General features: G+C 45.8%; 1 non-coding gene across 1 annotated transcript; it reads right to left on the bottom strand.

Moving 5' to 3' along the window:
- Positions 1–4,525: 4,525 nt before the first annotated feature.
- TRNAR-UCU lies at positions 4,526–4,610 on the bottom strand. Its single transcript is given in 2 exon segments — positions 4,526–4,561; positions 4,574–4,610. It is a non-coding gene; the product is annotated as a tRNA-Arg (tRNA).
- Between the last annotated feature and the right edge of the window lie 1,078 nt (positions 4,611–5,688).

Here is a 5,688-nt window from a genome sequence, read left to right as displayed (position 1 = left end):
TATATATATATATATAAGCTTTGCTGGTTTTTGTTTCTCTAGAGAACCCAGTCTAACACAGTACTTGACTGCTAATAAGAAGGCTGTCAGCTCAAACCCCTCAGCCACTCCTCAGAAGGTTGGGCAATCTACTTCCTTAGTGATACTGCCTCAGAAACCCAAGGAGGGGACACTATAAGTCAGGTCTGATTCGATGGCACATTAACAACAGAGGCAGAAAGAGGATCTCACTGCCATCAAGAGAAAAGACCTGGAGGTGAAGTGGAGCACCTCCTTGGGCCCGAGACCCCTGAGCTGGACCTCCTTGGCAGAGACACATGGCTGAGAGACGGCAGCAGTGGAACTTGAGACTGAGCAGTAGGCTTACCTGGCTCACAGAGGCAGAAGCCAGGCTGAGAGCCCAAGGGCCAAAAAGGCGTGTCTGAGGGCACAGCAGAGGGAAGACTGTCCTGATCAAAGAACTGTATCCTGAGCACGTTCCTGAATTTGCGTTGTAGCCTATTACTACTTCCCTAATAAACTCCATAATCATGAGTATTGTTTCTGAGTTCTGTGTGGCCACTGCAACAAATTACCGAACCCAGCAGAGAAGTAGTAGGTGCCATGGGAGGGGATGGTTGGTGTCAAAGTTGGTAAAAAGGCTGGAGGGTGGTGGCATGTCTGACTTCACAGGAATAAGCCTTGGGCTGATGTTGATTCTATCTTCCTCTTGTGAAGTTAGAGGAGGGCAGAAGATACTGCGTTCATGTCCTTTTTGCAGTGTGTGTGTATTTTTTCCTTCCTTTTTTAAAGGTCTGCATTCCACTCAATTATATAGCTCACTGTGCTTTCTTCAAACAGACCATTATTGATAGACATCTAGATTATTTCCAGTTTGGGGACTGTTTTGGTTACCTAGTGCTGCTCTGACAGGAATATACCACAAATGGGATGGTTTTTAACAAACAGTTTATTCTCTTAACAGTTTTGTAGGCTAGAAGTCTGATTTCAAAGTGTCAGGCTTTAAGGGCTGGGTGAAAGCCCCTCAACCTTGATCTTCAGCTCTGCCTCCTGCTCCCAGCCCACTGAAGCTGGAGGCTTTCTTCACTTAGGCAACTGCTGGCTGCTGAGGCTGACAAACCCAAGGTTGACAAGTAAAAAGGCACAGTCTTGATGTTACCAAACCACATGGCAGGCCATTAATTCAAGTCCACTGAAACTCCTAAGATTGGCAGAGTATGGTAGGCTGCTGAAAGAAGACTTGGCTACATGCAGGGTTCAAGCATGCCAAAATGCTAGAGACCTTCCTCAAAGTTGCTGCTTATACTGGAAGCAACCGGTAGATTCCACCATGGAGTTAATTAGCAATTTCACCATGGAGAATAACTACATCCAGCTGCCCAGCCACTTACCCAGGCCCAGCCAAGTTGACATACAACCTTAACTACCACAGGGCCCTTACAAACAATGCTGCATTTGCAATTTATTTTATAGTAGATAATTAAATGTCCATCTTTATAAATATTCAAAAATTTTAAAATACTACAATATTAAAATAAATATACACTACAAGTAGGATTCATTTCAGGATCGCAAGAAGATTGAATATTACAGAAATCTGCCAACATAATGCACAATATTAATAGATCCAAGAAAAAAAAATTCGTAGATTGACAGATATTTTCTTAATGTGACAAAATATGTGTGTGTGTTTCAATGTGGATGTCAATCCGTAGCTAATGGAGAAGCATTCCTATTTTTTAAAGTAGGTACTTTTCAATGGGTATGGCCTTACCACTTTTCTGTCACTCTCTATTATTGTTGTTATGTGCCACCCAGTCTGACCCAACTCACAGTGACCCCTCCTTAGGTTTCTGAGGTGGTATCACTACGAAAGTAGATTGCCCAACCTTCCTTCCGAGGAGTGGCTGGTGGGTTTGAACAGCCAGCCTTCTGGTCAGCAGTCAAGTGCCTTAGGCACTATGCTACCAGAGGTCCTTCACTCTCTATTAGTAGGAAATATTTGAGTTTTCCTTCTCTCACAGGCTTCCATCTTACACAGGTTCCAGCTTTTGCAAGTTTTACTGTATATATTGCTATGGAAAGATGTCCAAGATGTATTTATTATAGGATAAAACTTGATACACGTGAGTATGATTAATGATTACATTCATATTAAATAATGTTAACATATGAACAAAATAATGTTATTGTCTTTAATTATGTTATGTTAATATATGCTAATATTAGGGGTCACTATGAGTCGAGTCTGACTCATCAGCACCTAACAACAACAACATTAAAATACTTTAATGTCATTTATATGAAATGTCATATAATGAGATAGTTGGTAAGTGAGAAGGTGTACTGTTCATTATCAGTGATCCTGGGACAAAACTCCTACTTCGCTCTCTACACAAAAATACATTCCTGATGAAGCAAAGATTTAAATGCACAAATAAAACTAAAAAAGTCTGAAGTATGACCCCAAAACCTAGAAGCCATAAAAGATTGATAAATTCAATTATATGAATTTCTATAACACAGAAAAATAAAACAAAATACTTAAAAAAATAAATAAATAAAGACACATAACAAACTGGGAAAAAAAATAATTCTAACACATACCACAAAAGTTTCCTTACAAACTAATAAGAAATGAGCAAAACAATAAAGAAATGAGCAAAAGTCAAGAACAGATCACAGAAGAGGAAATAAAATTATTGTACATATCAAAAGATGTTTGGCTTCACTCATAATAAGGGTCAAAAATTAAAACTAGAACTAGAAATTGTTTTTTGTTTGATAACATGTAGGTTGTGAGAAGAGAGGCACATTGCTGGTGAGAGTAAACTGGGTACAATCTATGACGGCAACGTGGCAATACCTATCAAAGAATGCACAGATTATGAATGCACAAACCTTTGACCCAGTGACTCAACTTCCTAGGAACCTATCCTACAGATATATTTGTACTTGTGTACAATAATATAAGAACAAGGATATTCACTTAAGTGTTATTTTATAGGAAAATATTGGACACCTAAATGTTAAAACTATTCAAACCAACCAACCAACCCACTGCCAACAAGTTGATTCCAACTCACAGACACTGTTAAATCATTATGATCTATATGTACAATAAAGAGAGCAGCTCTACATGTATTTATAAGTGTAATAAGTACAGCATACGACCAATTGTGTTGTTAAAAGGAAACATATATATATATATATATTGATAACGTTAACATACAGATAGATAAGATATATAAAATGTTCACATAAAAAAAAAAACTCATTGTCGTGGAGTCAGATCCAACTCATAGCGACCCCTCCTTGGGTTTCCAAGGCAGTATCACTACAGAAGTAGATTGCCCAACCTTCCTTCGGAGGAGTGGCTAGTGGGTTTGAACGGCCAAACTTCTGGTTAGCAGTCAAGTGCCTTAGGCACTAGGCCACCAAAGTAAATCTGAAAATTTCTCCAATAAACCATTATCACTAATAGTTGTGGGATGAAGTAAACTGCAAAGCCGGAGTATGGAAATAACAAGGATGTTTACTTATGCCTGTATCTTTTTTATTTTGTACTTTTGCATGAATTACCTATTTTGTTTATTAAAATGAATTTTTAAAATTATATTCATTTATTTATTCATATTTAATGAGGTAAAACCCTAACCTTGTGCAAAGCTATGAGTTGTCAAGAGAAGCGGTACAAGCGAGGTTGTAATTCCTACCCTCAGAGGAGCTGACAAAGCGTGTTCCAGAGAGGAGGACTTTGTCAGACCTCTTAACCTCTTAGTACTAGAATCCCCAGAGATCCGCCGAAGTTCTCAGAAATGCATATTGCTGGGCCTCACCCCAGATCAGCTGAATTGAGTCCCAGAGTGACTCAGAAATCTGATTTTTTGACAGGCTGATTTCAGACCAGAAATCTGCATTTTTGACAGGCTCCTACTGGAGAGTCCAAAAAATCAAAAACCAAACTCACTGCCATCGAGTCGCATCCGATTCACAGCTACCCCTCCTTGGGTTTCCGAGGCGGTATCACTAGGAAGTAGATTGCCCAACCATATTTTAAGGCACTCTAGGCTGGAGAGTCAGTTAGCCTCGGTAGCGCACAGTGGAATCGCGTTTCTTGTCCGGGCGTGGAGACAGCTGTCCCCGAACACCCTGGACCAGAGCTTCAGCGTTCACCTTTAGGCCGAAACCTCAAGAGAGCTGCGGATCGAGGACCCAGCCCTACACCTAAAAGGGGAGGCCTCGCATCGCTGTTTTTTTCTTGGAGCCGCCGCCCAAGACCTCTTTCTCCAGGATCCAGATCCAGCTTTGGAGTCGGCTGGACCCAGTTCCCAGCAAGGAGGTCTAGAGGAGTTGAGGGAGCGCGGATTCCGCGCGAACTGCTCAAGGCGAAAGGGTTGCCAAAGCCTTGCGCTGTGGAGATAGTGATCAGGGAGTGGGAGTGCGTCAAACTGTTTAGGAAAAGAAGAGGAAGGGGAGAAATGACGGGAATAGAAAATAAATTGTGGGGGAGAAAAAGGAACCACGACTCCGCCGGGACTCGAACCCGGAACCTTTGAATGCCTTCAGCCTCTAGAAGTCCAATGCGCTATCCATTGCGCCACGGAGCCACCTGTTGGAGTCTTCGCGCATCTGCCATATTAAGCCAGAGGCAACGGCCCCGCTCCCTTCCTACACTCGTTCTGCTGCCTGTGTTGCCGAGGCTGGCCCGCTGCGTTCAGGACTCTGAAAGCGTCCTTCCTATCCGACTGCCCCTCTTAACGAAGCCCGGCAGCCTAGCAAACGAAAGGCGGCTGCAGGTCCGCCAAGTCCGGGCTGATTGTTCTCGCACAGGACGCCGCAGCCCGTCTCCTGCCCGCTCCGGCTCCGCCTTACCTGACTGCACCGAACAAATCAGGATAGCCCTCTTCTGTCCCCGCCCTACCAGGTCTCTCCGGCAGCCGGTCCCGCCCGGCCCAGGCCCCAGCGATGCGGGACAAAGGGCGGAGGCCCCAGGCCGGCCGTTCAGCCGTTAAGCCGGCAGGAGACGCCGGGCACTTACGTTGCACCCTATAGCGGCCGATCCTGAGCGGCGGCCACTTAGGCTGCGAGGCGTAGGCAGCGGCCCCTCTCGGGCAGGCTCTTCCCTCGCCGCCCCGGGCTGGCCGCCCGCGTCCGGGACCCGCTGGCAAGAGCCGCAGCGATGTCTGTGTGCGTGCTTGTGCGTGTTTATTTGCGCATAATTCGGTAAAATGGGGTTTGGGTTGCATTTCGCACCCCACAGACCCAGAGCCGAATTTCTGAGGTATCCGAGCTCTGGTGGACTGAGGGGGGCGACACGCCCCGAGCCGCAACATCCTCACAGGGCTCTTCCGTGGGTCTAGAGCTGCTTCTAAGGGCGCCGCGCAGCCGCTACAACCCCGCGCTTCCCGGGGCACGCGGATACGTGGGCGGCTGCGCGCGTGGGAGCGTGTGGAGCGCTGGGAGCATGCGTGTGCAGGACCCGTGCGGCCGGAGCGCGCGCACCCGAGCTCGGTTGCAGGGTTTCGGGAGGACGCGGGCGAGGGAGGGAGGTGGCAGAGCTACAAGGCCGGCAGAGGGCCAGGAGCTGATGCTCTCAAGGGCGCAGTCTCCACGATACAGAGGGATAGTTTGTTAGGGGTCTTAAGAGCCCCACTAATCTCCAACAAGACCACGGAGCCACTCGAA

This window comes from Orycteropus afer, unplaced genomic scaffold, assembly GCF_000298275.1.
Source record: "Orycteropus afer afer isolate SDZICR_OR568_19922 unplaced genomic scaffold, OryAfe1.0 scaffold00033, whole genome shotgun sequence".
NCBI classification, from domain to species: Eukaryota; Metazoa; Chordata; class Mammalia; order Tubulidentata; family Orycteropodidae; genus Orycteropus; species Orycteropus afer.
The sequence above is the reverse complement of the archived record's forward strand: the minus strand, read 5'-3'. Positions and strand labels throughout refer to the sequence as shown.